This window comes from Puma concolor, chromosome A3, assembly GCF_028749965.1.
Source record: "Puma concolor isolate L17-30 chromosome A3, mPumCon1.1.hap2, whole genome shotgun sequence".
Taxonomy (NCBI): Eukaryota; Metazoa; Chordata; class Mammalia; order Carnivora; family Felidae; genus Puma; species Puma concolor.
Genome location: NC_141669.1, coordinates 136,974,046 through 136,987,381, shown reverse-complemented (window position 1 = coordinate 136,987,381; position 13,336 = coordinate 136,974,046). Strand labels below are relative to the sequence as shown.

Here is a 13,336-nt window from a genome sequence, read left to right as displayed (position 1 = left end):
CTGCCCGGGCCGAAGGCGCCGCTGGCCCCCGAGCGCCCGCGGCCTCTGCGCTTGGCGCGGCCGCCCAAGTAGGAGAAGAAGGCGCAGCCCAGGAACACTCGGAAGCAGCAGGTCGCGCCGAACACGAAGCCGCAGCCGCGGCCCTGCTCCGTGCGCTTCTGCAGCAGGAAGTTGAGCACCCACGAGGGGCTGCGCACCGAGAAGACCAGGAAGACCACGAGCGGCAGGTGGGCGCTCAGCGCGCCGGCCTTCAGCGGCCCGGGCCGCCACACGACGCCCCCCACGCGCGGCGCCGTGTAGTAGGCGTCGTCCTCGTCGCCCGAGTCCGTGTCCCACGCGGCCCAGGCCCTACTCGTGCCCCCGCCGCCGGCGCCCTCGCCGACCCCGCCGGCGCCCTCCGCGGCGCCCTCGTCGGCGGCGGCGGCGGCGGCAGCGGCGGCGGCCTCCGGGCCTCGGGCCTCCTCCCGGGCTTCGGGCGCCGTCTTCTTCTTCTTCTTCTGCATCTTCTCCAGCTTCTTCCTCTCCTTCTCCTTCTTCTTCTCCTCTTTTCTTCGCTGCTCCAGCAGCTTCTTCTCCATCTTCCTGCGCTCCTTTTCGGTCAGGAACTTCTCGGGGGGCGCCTCCCGCGCCGCGCTCTTCGGGGTCCTCTCGGAGTCCCCGCTCTTCCGCGGCGCGAGCGGCTCTCTCGGCTCGGCCAGCGCCGCAGCCGCCGCCGCAGCTTCGGCAGCCACCTCGGCCGCAGCCGCCGCCGTCTTCTTCTCGCTCTCCGCTGCTCGGGCTTTGATCTTCATGGCCATCTTCAGCATGGTGGCTCGGCCACCTCGGGGTGCCGGGCTCGCGCCTGGCCCGGGCGCCCTGCTTGCCCCCGGCCTCGGCCTGGCCGGACCCCGTGCGCCCCGTGTCGGGGGGGAGTCGGCTGCGATCCCCGCTGCTGCGCTGCCCCCGGGGCCGCGGAGCGCGGCTGGCCCGGGCTTCGGGCTGCTGGGCTGGCTGCCTAAGAGTTAGCGCCAAAAAGGATGAGCAAACGAAAAAAAGGGGTGAGAACAAACCAAAAAGCACCCAACAACAGCGAGAAACCAAAAAGCACCGAGAAATGTCAAACAACTCAAAAAAGAAAAGTGCAGAGGCGCGATGGCGCGAGTTTGCTGTTACCCTCAGGCGCTCCTCGGTTTGGCTCTTGGGCACGCCAATGGAGAGGAGAAAAGAGAAAAGAGAGAATTGGGGGGTGCCCGGCAGGCGCGGGGCAGGGCGGCGGCGCCGGGGCGCCCCTGCCCCGTCCCGGCCCCGGCGGCTCTTGCCCCGCGCCGGGCGACTCGCACTTCCGCGGGAGGCCACGGTGCACCCGGACTTACATGTGAGTGAGATGCACTCACACGCAAGGCAGTGCCTGCCTGCCTGCCTGCCGGCCGGCCGCCCGCCGCCGCCCCGCGCCGGGACAGGGGTTCGCTCCAGCCGGCGCCGCAGCCCCGAGCCGGAGAGCCGGAGAGCGAGCGGGCGAGCGAGCGAGCGGGCGGGCGAGCGCCGCGCCGGGCCAGCCACCTGACGCAGCCCGCTCCGCGGTGCCGACGCGACTGAGTGTCCCCGCTGAAGACCGGCGCTCCTAACCAGCCCGATGACGCCCCAGCCTCTTCAGAGGACGGACCCACAGCGGCGGCCCCTATAAAGCGAAGGGGAAGCCGAAAAATCGGCCCGCCGGGGACGCGCCCAAACGGGCCGCCGCGCACCCAGGGGGTGCGGGCCACCGTGCGGGTGGTGCGAGTGTGGGCGGGGGGCGCGGGGGGCGCGGCGGCGCGGGGCGCGGGGCCGCCCAAGGCGGTGGGCGCCGGACCCCGCCTCCCAGACCTGCCTCCCAATTTTCGGTGAGTGGTGTAGCCCTGGGCGGCGTACAAAGTGTGCGACGGCGGCGCTTACCCCTGTTGCGCGCCTCCTTACCTCCAGTTTCCCGGTTAGCGCGCGCGGGGACCGCCACCCCACCCCTCCCTTCCCCGGCGGCGCGTGCCCGTGGAGCTAGGTGTCGGCAAGACTAATTAATCGCAACGCCTGGAAAGGGTTTCGCTCTTGCGGTGAGAGGCGCTGTGCGAGCGCAAAGCCAGCCCTACCGCCAAGGAGCAGGAGGCGGGCGGCGCGCTGGCGACGAGCGCGCGAGAGCCTGAGCGGCGGTGGCCGGAGGCCGCAGAGTTGGTGCGCGGCGGCGGCGTCCTCCCAGGCTGGAGGGGTGGAGGGCCGAGGGGTGTCCTGGAGGCCCGCGGCCCGGCCCGGGCACTGCGGGGGAGCCCCTGCAACAGACGGAGAAGTAGTTTATTGACCACGAATTTGTTGGAAAACTCTCAAGTGTCCCCACCCCAGGAGTGGTAGGAGCGCACTGGGGTTCAGGGCAGCGACGCTAAAGTTCCTCAGAGCCGTCGCTCACTTTTCCTGGGACCCTGGATGAGTCACTTGCTGCCACACGGGTGTCTGCTTGGGTACAGTTCATTCTTTCATTCATTCATTCATCCATTCAACAGGTGGTCGGGCCATGTGGCCCACCTGGCGCCCAGGTGATAAGACTCGGCGACTGCCTTGGGTGTGTGGCCGGCCTACCTGCCAGGAAACCCAGATGGGCAAAGTGGTCATGAAACTCTCTCCCTTACTTTTGGCCTTATCTGACTTTCTCAACAGTCAGGAAAGCGTGGGGTGGCTAGGGAAAAAGGAAGGAAGGAAGCCCACCTGTAAACGGAAACACGCTTACCATACCTAGGGGTACCGGGAGAGGTGGGGGCTGTGGATCCTTCCAGAGGCCTTGAGTACACTGTCTGTAACATTCTAAGTTTTCTTTGAAAGCAGAAGGACACTGTTAACCATTCAACTGAACTACTGAAATCCCCCTTTGCCGAAAAGTAAGAAGAGGTGGAGAGAAGGAGAGGTTACCTATTATTTCTCTTGGCCCCGTCAGGTAACACCTCTATCCCTGCTCTACAAGGCCCCCCCGCCCCCTTTTTTTTTTATGGCTCTGAAAGACAACAGAGGGCAACGCAAAGTCGCTAAAGACCCTGGGCACGAAGAACAGGAAGCAAAAGCCGCTCCGGACCCTCATAACCTGCAGCTGCTAGGCCTCCGAGGGCCTCCGACCTTCTCCAACCTCCGCGAACTGCTGAGCACGCCTTCCCACCGCACACTCACGCAGACTGGAGCCACGTCTCCCATGACACTTCCGGCTGCGGCCTGGCCTCCCTTCCTTCCACCCCAAAATGCACCTTCTTCTGAAAAGAGCTCCAAAGAGATATGTTGGAGGTTAATGCTTTTCCCCTAAACCCAAGTGGATGAAGATGGTTAAAGGGATAGACCCAAATGCGCCTAGAGGCCGCTTGGACGGGAAGGCCTCACGGGCAAGGATTCCGCGGCTTTTTGAAGGGGTCACGGCTCACTCACAATCATTCGCCGACTAGCCCCGAAACGACTGGTTATCTTCCCCTATTCAATAAAAACTTCTTGATTGAATTCGACGAACTGATCGTCATTTTTGAAAACTGGCAAAGACGGATAAGGAGGAGGAACAGGCCAGAAGTTTCTGTTACGCTCCATTTGTTCAAAAGCATCTTCCTTCCTGCTTCTGATGTGGCAAAACACAAATACACTGTATTTAAGAGGAACAAGCTAAAGGGTAACCAATACAGACGGCCTCCATACTTCTGCCAATAGCTACACATCACTGGGGTGACTCTACTGCTGAGTCTTCTTATTTGGAAATCCTGGAGCTGGGTTACCGTCTCCCCCCTTCTCGATAAACATCACACCTGAACTCTGAAAGGGGTGAAGCTGTCCCATGTCACACACAGACACATATTCCAGGCAAAGGCACAATGGGGGCTATTGTCCCAGAAACGTATCCAGCAAGGTCAGGGCTTCACTCATTTCGACTTCTAACCCAGCAGGCCACCCTCCAGGGGTTTTTGTTTTGTTTCGGCATAGGCTTCACCTATATGGCGTTGTGGCCGCTGGCGGACACACAAGGCATTTACTTTGTAAATAAATGACAGCAGGTGGAATCAAGGGTTTACAGGTAAGCAAATGGCACCGAGCGCCCTGAAACACAAGCTCGTTGTGGTCTGTCCGGCTTTCTGTTTTCACCCAACACAAACGGAAAGACGAGATTTTACTTAATTGGTGTGGTGAGCTGACACCGGCTATAGTTTTCCGTCTCGCATTTGACCTACCCCTGGCCTTAAAAGTTTTAATTTTTAAAAAGGGCTTTCACATTTGGAGGCCACCATGCGTGACCTTTTCATATGAATTAGTAATTTATTCTAATAGGTCGTTGCCATTTTAAGGACCTGGTTTACGCTTTGAAAGTACAAGCAATCCATTAGCATAATTCTTGGAACAGCTCAGACTAGAGTTTTGTTTTGTTTTGTTTTGTTTTTAATGGAGGGGGCCTCTCGTTTGGCTCAGGGAGAGATGGAGGTCGTGGAAACTTCAGGCTCCAGAGAGGAGCAAAGGGCCAGAATGTCCCGGGCATCAAACGTCCAGGGAGGGCACAGGTCCCTGGCTCAGGTGACCTGCTTCCTTCCAAAGCCAGAAAATTGGGATGACGCACCCTTAACCTAAAACACGAGGTCTCCTAATGATACAACTGGGTGAGACAGACGCTGTCACATGCTACCCAGAGCAACGGCCTAGCGACAGGTCCTTCCAACGCCACATTTGACGGCGAATTCACGTGTCCGAGTTTGAGTTTTGTGGTCTTGTAAGCTTCGTATTTACGGATGGATGTGTTCCTTGGCTCTTTTACATTTTCCTGTCTGAGCAAGAATGCCTTGTCTGCTTTTAGAAGCAACAGACTCACTATAGCTCGGAATCGTGAAAACATTGTTACACTTAAATGATGTAATTCAGTTTTTGGACAAGCGTGTTCTTGGCCTTTCATCAGCTGGGGTCATGGAAAGAGCCCAGAGAAAATATAATAATATTTTAATAGCCTAGGAAACAATAAATAGGTTTCCACTGAAACAGAAACCTCAGCTATAAGATTTTAATAGCATTTAACGCCTCCACGCAGTGTTTTCGGTCTTTAAGGCACCTTCTGCGCTTTATTTAAGTAGAATCAAATTGTCGCAAATGGATGTGACGTGAAGCCTGTGCCGTACAGATGTTGAAAGTGCTGCACAAAACCCAGGGAATCCCTGCTAAAGAGGTTCTATCGCTTATGGCCACAAAGTTCTTCAAATCTAACCTAGCGATGCCCCAGGGCATTTTTTCTTGTCATATTCCCTAGTTAGTGACTTCAATCACAGTGTACTTCTCAACTTGCGTTCTAGATGACACATGATGTTCAAGTTAGTAAAACTTCACCTCAGAAGATTCGAAGTCAAAGAATTAACTACCTGCCACATGAACTTTCCCTCTTTAGTTTCCGTTGACTAATTCCAAAACAATCTGTTTCAAATGTAAAACACAGCTAATCCAAACGGACTGTGGGGAGCACCCTGGCCAAAGTGTTTGGACCCAATTCCTCGAGCCAGTGCGTTAAGACGCCATTCGAGCATCTATGGTAGACCACGGTGCACAACTGTGAAGGCACCTGGGATTTTCTGCACCTTCATGGAACTTTTTGGACTCTTGATGAGTGGGTCCCATTTACGAGGGGAGCTTTCTGGTCTCCACGGATGCCCAGTCGCCAAGGCTGTTAGTGCCTTCCTCCCAACATCCCCAAGAGTCCCAGAGTGGTTGGGAGTAGACTTTTAATAAAGCCACCACCGACCTTAAAAGGCGGAACCGGTCAAAAGGAGACTATATGCTTTACTCTGTTCCTTTTATTTTTTTAAGTTTATTTATTTATTTTGAGAGAGAGAGAGATATCAAGAATGAGCAAGGGAGAGGCAGACAGTGAACCACGGAGCACCACATGGGACTTGATCCCGCGAACTGCGAGATACGACCTGAGCTGAAATCAGAGGACCCCCCTCCTCTGTTCCTTTTAAAACTTAAATCTAGGGGGCTCCTGGGTGGCTCAGTCGGTTAAGCGCCGGACTTCAGCTCAGGTCATGATCTCACTGTTGGTGGGTTCAAGCCCTGTGTCGGGCTCTGTGCTGACAGCCCCGAGCCTGGAGCCTGCTTCGGACTCTGTGTCTCCCTCTTTCTCTGCCCCTCCCCAGCTCGTGCTCACTCTCTCTCTCTCTCTCTCTCTCTCAAATAAATAAACATTAAAAAAAATTTTAAACTTATATCTAAATAAAATGATACCCATGGTAGCCTTGACTGAAGATTCTAGAGGGACACGCTTTGGACTTGGGGCACAATGACATCAAACAGAGACCCATGGATCCACTGACTGGAGTTTGTAATTGGGTTTAAAAAAAAAAAAAAAAAAAGAGCCGTACAAGTGTTAACTGCTTGAGAGCAGGAAAATTAATTCCCCTAAACATAAAATATTTTTAACTCCCCGCGGGGGGAAATTTTTTCTTGAGGGCCAAGGTAATGGCAACGCCTGTGGCTTAGAGCTTTTGCGTTGGCCATGAGGATGGAGACTCATCCAGGATGGGGAGTGATGGAAGGAGGGCCGGCTAACTTCTGTTTTCATGTTCGAGGTGCCTTATTTAAGTGACATTTTGATCCAACATCTTACTAAACAAGTATTGACAGGAAGAAACAAAAAGCCAGTTGGCCCAATCGATAGAGTGGCATCCTAATAAGACCTCCTCAGATTTTAAAGATTTTAGGTTTTTGCCATCACGTTCAATTCTTCAAATTTAGCCCCCTATAATTAAGAGTTTAGACAGTCAAACGCTCTGGCTTCACCGGGTAATAAGTTTCCTTTCATTAAATGCTGCTTTGGCTTTACCTACGTACCAATGCAACGACTTCGAGATACAAGTTTTCCATCTCGGGTTTTACTTGATCGACCTACCAACGGAACGTCGGCGACCCCTTTCAAACAGCCTTGCAACTACTGACCAGCCTGTGTTTCAGATGCCCGAGGTTCCGGCCAGGCCTGGGCGCTGGCCTTCCCCGCTGGAACCCCTCCCGAGGCTCACTTCTACCTGCTGTTGGTAAACCCTCAATTAAGCAATTAATGGCACATAATTAGTCACGTGTCTACTTCATCTAGGAATGGGTCTACCTTTTCATCTTCTTGGGTTTGCCCACACACGTTGAGACTGAATTAGAAAAAAATGTGTAATTATACTTCAGGTCCACCTATCTGCCCGGGTTTTTATTTTGAGGGGGCACAAACAGCCTGGCTCCCAGACGGGGAAGGCGGCCTTCTGCTTTGCACTGAGGCTCCAAGCAAGCCCCAGCTCTCCTCCCGGCTGCCCCCCTCCCCTTCCCCCCAATCTCCATTCAGCCACCATTTGGTGAGATGCCCAGGCTGCACCCCCCCCCGACACCCTCCCTCGGGTGCTGGGGTCTGCAGGGGTGCACCGCGCCCCGCCGGCCTGGCGGGAGCCCGCTCAACAGCAGCACAGCCCTATTGGCACGGTGGCTTCCCCAGGTCTTTGCCGACCACTGCAAGTTAGGAGGAGAAAACCATTTGGCCGAAGCATCGGCCATTTGCCCCCGGTCTGGGGATCAGATGAAAAGGAGAGCTTTCCACGAGCTCCAGACCTCAGTTCTACCCGCAGCCGCGTCTCGGGGGTCTCTGCACGCTGTCCGGGCTGTGAAAGCTGCTGGGCAGCTTTCTTGAACATTCCTGCCTCTCCGTTGCCTGAGTCCCTACTACCTTCTCAGATTACGGGCCCCTTTTGTGCTAATTACGCTGAAAAAATTGAAAGAATGTCGCTGACTTTACAAAGAACACAAAGCAGGATTGCCTTAAAACCTAAATATAGCCGATTTCTTTCAGGAGGCGCACAACTCAGCTTTCACGACTTGTACTGCGTAGATTAATTGCAGATGGCCCGTTCATTTATTAAGACCCAGGTGACAGAAGGGCCCAGCGATCGGGAGGACAAACTGCTTTGGGGGTCCATTTACATAAAATGAGAAGATCGGATTATTGATGAACCCCCCCACCCCCCCCACCCCCACACTTCCTTAATTGTAAATTATGACTTGCCAACGATCGCAGGCTAATGGAAGCGACCGCGGAAAGAAAGGAAGTTGGCCACCTGGAGAAAGCAATACCTGTACTATGCAGGTAAAGGCATCGATGAAATGAAAGTCTAACTTCTCCCCCCTCCCCACCCCGGGGGGAAGGCGGTGGCTGCAGCACGGCGAGAGGATGCGGGCTCCACTGTCCCTGTTCTCCCCTATGTGGGAAGCGACTTGTACAAGCCAGCATTGGGAAGGACGAGCTATCCCTGCAAAGCCAAGGGAGCTATGGGTTAGACTGCCCCCCCCCACCCCTGCCGCTCTGAAATCCCCTAAGGGTTAATAGGTGAACAGTAGCAGCTTGGAATGATTTATTTTTCTAAGGAACATTAAATACTGAATTGCTCAGGCTGAAATAATGCCACAGCTGTGCCCCGCAGGGCTGGATTTTGGACACCGGCTCGAGTGACAGGTGTACTTAATGAATGCCCAGCTTGGCTGAAGTGGTGCCCCACTCAGATTTTCCCCACCGATTAATTGGTAGGGGACTCTGGAGCCAGCCAGGAAAGTGCCTTTCGCCACAGACACAGAAGACCATGTGTGCTCAGCCATCAACAAAAACGCCAGCCTCGGGGTGGCGGGGGGGGGGTGGCGCGCGGAAAATGGAGGCATTGCTCCCTGAACATAAAACAAGAAAATCCGGACCCTGGAAGGTGGGGGAAAGACAAGGTGGGAGCCGAGAGAACTGATCAGGATCAAACCCTTCCAGGTTTTCAAGCAAACAGGTCTGTCCTACAACCGCCTCTTGGAGGGTTTTAGCAACCGAAGCGAGCCCGGGATTCTAGGAGACGTGTCACCAAAATTGGTATTATTAGAGGAAGTGGCACCAAGCTAGAAACACGGAGTCTAACCTGCAACATACTAATTATACCTATTTTTACCCCAGGGTTGCAGTGACCTAACGCCAAGAAATGAAATCTCTAGAAGACTAGCCCTTCACGTGTACGAGACGCAAACGCCTTGGGGGTGGGGGCCACGGGGCATCGGCTCCACGGAGTCCGTGGGTCCCCTCTGGGGTGAGAAGTCAGCGGTCACCTGCGAAGGCAGCGGATTTTCATGGGAACTTGGCAGCAGTGGAGGAAGCCAAGTAAGGCTCTAGACCAAACCTTGGGCATTCTGGGCTGATGTCAGCATGCTGGTTAGAGGGCCACTCTGGAATGTCAGTCTGGCCTGGGCACAGTTGACTACTCCCACGGGGTGTCCCGGACTACAGAGGGAAGGAAGGCGGCCAGGCTTTTTGTCGAGCCGGCATGGATCCTTCACAAGGCTTTCCTTGGTCCGTCCCCCGTGTGCACTGGGCCCCTGTCTCTTGGCAAGATGGGGCTGATGGTAGGGGACCAGCTCCAGATGCTGCCACTTTGGAGACTGGTTCTAGTAACGCTGCTTCTAAGAAGATGGTGGAAGGTGTCGAGCGGCTGAAAGCAGCGTCAGGCTTTTTTGCTTCCTACCCTTGACAGGTAATCTCTGCCTCTTGAGCACCAGGATTCCCTTCATAATTGGCTCCCCAGAGCTGGATCCCACAGAGCAGAGCCGTGAAAGAACCTTTCCAAGGGAGCTGATATAAAACTTAGTTGGGACCCAAAGACCTCTAATCCGCAAGTTAAATGGACACTTCGTTTACTCACAGCCACTAAAAGCATCCCCAAGTCTAGGAAAACCTAACTGACCCCCAATTCCTACTATGATGTTATTAACCCAGTGCCTCAGGGGGGCGCCCCAGAGCAGGGTAACTGAAAATCATTCTCAGCCTTAAAAGAGAGTCTCTTAGATGGTTTGCTATTAATTAGGTCAGTAAGCACTCTAAACACATCATTTCAATGGGCTGGCTGAATGCAAAATGTGGGAAAACCAAATTGTTGACTAACTGATGTGATCCCCAAGGACACTTCATGTTGGAATCTTAGATATAAAATACCTGTGTATTCCCTTTACCTTACATGTTCTTAAATGTGCTAAATAAACGTGTTTTCCTCAACCTGGCGTAACATCACCACGTTATCTGCGAGATTTACTGACGGTACAGAAAGCAGAGAGGGGACTCCGTAAAAAGAAAGAGGAAAAAGGACCAAAGGAGGGAAGCCTGCCGCAAAAAAAATCTCGTCTCTAAAATGGATGCCAAAGGCAGGAGATTTGGGGAGAGAAAACACGCGTCGCTTCTAAAACGTGTAAAGCCAAACAGCACGTCTTGCAAATGAAAAATTTTTTAAAAGCTATAGCGGCACGCAAACCCCAGGGAAACAAACGAGAAAAATCACTCTCACTTATCGTAATTGGACCCTTGCTTAACCTTCCTTCCAATACCTGGTAATTCTGTGAAATCACCCAGCTGTCACTCTCTTGCTTTCAGAAACGTGACATTGATTTGTCCGGCAAACACCCATTATTAGAATTCTGAGGTCTGCCTAATGGGGCTACTAATAAATCTAAGTCATCAATTTTTGACCTTTTTCTCCTGAAATTCGCGGTATGTGGTAAACTGCTGAAAACACATTTTCAAGGTTCTGTAACTCTGACATAAAAATAAAGGATCAAGGCTGGGTGGTTCTGGGGGTTTGAGCACATCTGGGCTCTGTCCTGCGCGCACCCCGGAGGGAAAGGAAGAAAGACGGGTTAGAGACAGTATCTGGGGGTAATAGCAATGCTCCGCTCTGGGCTGAGCTGTCTGCAAATAGAAATGAAATCCACAAGGCTGCAGCACACAAGGGAGGTGTGACAAGGCAGCTGGTACCCTTCCCCTGCCTCTCCTCATCCCCTTCCTCCTCCACCTGCCTGGCTGTTTACCGCATTGAAAGATCCAGGGGAAAAAAAAAAAACAAAAACAACGTAGCCTGGAGAGTCTAAATTTGCTATCCACAGGAGAAAGAAAGACAAGGAGAGAAGACTGATGATCTTGTTCTAGTTTGGGGGACCGTGAGATAAAAGGAGGGGGGGGGGTGTCAGCTTTTTTGAGAAACTGAATCATGGACATTTTTTTCTTTTTCCATGAAAGCTACATTTCTCATCCTTGTTATTATTTTTTTTTTCCTGGTGGGACTGAGCTGGTTGTAACCTAAGGCAAAACAAGGGCAGGCGTGACTTCAGCTTCCTCTAAATTCTAAGATGGCTGCAGGCACCAGACAAATCTTGACCTCGATGATGATGTTGCCGAGAGCCAAGTCATAAAGGCGTCTCTTGCACCAGCCTGCCTCCCCGAGCCGGACTGTAAGGGCCGGCTTGCCACTGCATCCCCAGCGTCCCTGTGCAGACTTCAGATGGCCACGGCAGAGAAAGCAAGACCCTCCGACACCTTGTTCGTGCCCTGTCTTCCTCGTCCCTCAGAGCGCAGCCTCGCTTCTACGGTCTCCTCCCTCTGGTTCCAAAAAATAAGTTGATCTACGGCATTTGGGCTGTGTTGGGGTGAAGTCAGGGTAGGTGGTTGGATGAACTGTTTCCCTGAAATATTCAGGCAAACTGGCTGTCTGTAGACGAAACAACCAGATGCCTTTTCACAATTCCACTTTTGACCAAATCCTTTGGACGCTTCAGTGTGAAGAAGACAAAAACTCAAAAGTCAAGAAGGTCACCAGAAGAGACATTTGGGGGCAATAGGAAGTCATAGGATGGTGGAAGGCGTTCCATTTTCCTAGCAATGAAAATCCGAGTTTTCAGATTGTGGTGAGTGACTCAGAATTTGCCAGAACAGAGCCATAGCGGAAAGAATGGATGTTTTTAAGGCTTACATTGTTCCTGTTTATTTGGTGTTGCTGTGGCCAGAAAGTGGCTCGAGCCCTCCTTTTTAGCACTGTATAAAATGTAAATGGTCTAAATTAAGAAGCCATCTGATCCCAACCAATATTAATTCTGACGTGAAAAACGAGACCAATTCTCCAGACAGGATTATGACCACCATGGCTTGACATTAACTGATCACTTCACTGTGTTTCTCAAAAGAATGGGATGTTTTCCTTTTCCGAAGGGCCCATTTCTTTCAAAGAGGGGATGAAATCCTCACTCTGTCCCTCTTCTGACGTTGGAAAGGCACAGTCTCCTACAGTGGGCTAGCCTGGACCGCCCCCCCCCCCCCCGCCAGCTTCTGTATCTTATCTGTTTTCTTTTTCTCCTCCAAGCCATAAAATAAAATATCAAACTACCCCAAGGTTTGTAAGTCAAGATGCTGTCCTGGAATGTTTCTCCTTGCAGACGAAACTGCCGGCTCCTGATATTATTTTCCAAGCAAAAAAGCGAGGGGAATGGGTTTCAGCATATTTTTCTAACGTTCTCCCCTCAACTGGCCCATTGAAATCAGCAGGATCATGGCGCCTCCACGATCCATCTCTGCAGCGGGCAGAAGCGCCGCGTGTCTAGCTAGAGCAAGGATTTGCATCTCGGCTTGGGGAGACCGCGCTTGTTCTAGGGGAAGGAGGCATCTCAGCCCAGCCTGCAGTGCCGCCTCACCATTTCCAGACCGCCGGCCCCTCCTCTAAGATTCTGCACATGTTGCATTTCGCTTGTTAATCCTCTTGTTAAGTGCAAGAAATAGAGTGGGGTTACTTGTAAATGTCCACAGTTCATCCACCACAAAGCCCTAAGTCCGCGCTGTTTCATTATCTGCTGCCCGTTAATAATCGTCAACATCGGAAGTGTCTCCAGCAGCATGCCAGTTTTTAGTGAGGGGGATAAGGAGCCCAGAAAAATCGCAAATTGTTTGGGGGACGTCACCGCAGAGGGTGCCTCCTGGGAGGGAAATAATGCCCATCGGTGTTTAATTCAAGGCCGAGGGGCGCTTTCGGCAGCGACATCACTTTGAGCAGAGACATTGTGTAATTCAGTTACACAAAAGCAGCCTAGATGAGCAGGTTCAAATCATCTCTCCTGTTCTGTGTGATTCTGTGCTGGAGGCTCAGGAAGCTGTCTGCTCTGTACGTTGCAGGGCATGAAAGAGCCCTAAAAGGGAGGAGGGAGGTGAAAGGTGGCCGGAAATCATGCACCTTCCGGGTCTGTTTTCTCTTTCCTCTGCTCCCTTCATCCCTGGGGACCCCGCAGCTAACCTGGATGTGTTTTGCTCTTTAGCCTACGTCCTCATTCACAGGAGCCGAGGCCGTATGCAGCTGAGAGAGTCTCCTTTTCACTTTTGTTTCTCTCTAAACGCTGCCAGACTGGAGTCCCAGGGCCACCTTCAGGGGGTGCAGCAACCCACTTGGGGGGGGGGGCTCCCTATGGGCTCAATGCCTAAGGTCAGGGCGGGGATTACAGACAAGCCCCGGAGGGTGGGAGGGGAGGAAACGGGGCT

The 13,336-nt window shown here is 53.1% G+C and overlaps 2 protein-coding genes and 1 long non-coding RNA gene across 6 annotated transcripts in view; 1 reads left to right on the top strand and 2 right to left on the bottom strand.

The window, feature by feature from the left end:
* LOC112869430 (neuroendocrine secretory protein 55) overlaps nt 1-13,336 on the bottom strand; it is a 53,956-nt gene that overhangs the window by 5,111 nt on the left and 35,509 nt on the right.
* GNAS (GNAS complex locus) overlaps nt 1-13,336 on the bottom strand; it is a 55,174-nt gene that overhangs the window by 20,310 nt on the left and 21,528 nt on the right. The gene's annotated exons all lie outside the window — the stretch shown is intronic.
* LOC147582849 (uncharacterized) lies at nt 2,031-10,502 on the top strand. Its single transcript, XR_015249572.1, has 2 exons — nt 2,031-8,113; nt 8,954-10,502. It is a non-coding gene; the product is annotated as an uncharacterized LOC147582849 (long non-coding RNA).